Source organism: Ceratina calcarata, unplaced genomic scaffold (genome assembly GCF_001652005.2).
Source record: "Ceratina calcarata isolate Rehan_Ccalc_2016 unplaced genomic scaffold, ASM165200v1 scaffold2296, whole genome shotgun sequence".
Lineage (NCBI taxonomy): Eukaryota > Metazoa > Arthropoda > Insecta > Hymenoptera > Apidae > Ceratina > Ceratina calcarata.
The window spans coordinates 1-944 of record NW_017144814.1 but is presented as its reverse complement, the minus strand read 5'-3'; positions in this window follow the sequence as shown (position 1 = coordinate 944).

Sequence of the window (944 nt, the reverse complement as noted above, 5' to 3'; positions counted from 1 at the left end):
TAATTTTAATCCTTCGAATTTATTGATATGTTATATGCATTGTTTATAATTTCTGCAGACACAGTTTATCTATAAATGCACAAACTCCACAGCCTAGTATTTATTTATACGTACCGACAATTTTAGATCTGAAAGAATATATTGTGGAATTTTCAACACGCATTTATTATTAGTAAAGACATTCTTTACTCCTTGAGTTAACGACATTGGTTTCCAAACTTCTTTACTTAGATCATTTATGCAGCGTGTTGATACTATTTTTGGTTTCCACTCGTCCTTTTTATTCTTTTTCAAAGTTGATTGTTTATTACGTTTTATTTGCTCATTAGTTCCAAATTGTTCTATATTCTTATTCCCATTGCTCTCTTCCACTTCATTTATTTCATTCATACATTCCTTCTCATTAAGATTTATTTCTTTGGTATTTTCAATCAAGAATTGACAACCATTTTCTATTGAACTTAATTCTATATACTCTTTCTGAAGCATATCTATGTCTGTAATCATCTGGTTTAAATTAACATCTTTAACAAGAGAAAAGTCATTATAATTATTTATTATGTTTTCAGTATTCGTAAATTGCGGATTCCCTGCAACATTTTCATGAATATTTTCTTCAAACATGACTGAATCGTTATCAGTGTGAAATGAATGATATCCTGAAATTCTAGTACCAGGACTCTTTGGCTCTGAGTGTACCAAAATAGAAATTCTTTCTTATCTAATGGGAGAACTTAACAATTGCAAAAGTGCTAAAATATGTAATCAATATATGTATATTAACTATGTACGTACATTAATAATTAGTTAATGATTAAGAACAGTTGTGGACAGTAAAACTGATTCAATCGAAAAAATGACTGCAATATTTCTGATAAACAGTATGTGATTCATTTGTTATAATATTATACAGTATGGCGACGAGTGAGTAATATATGGTAATA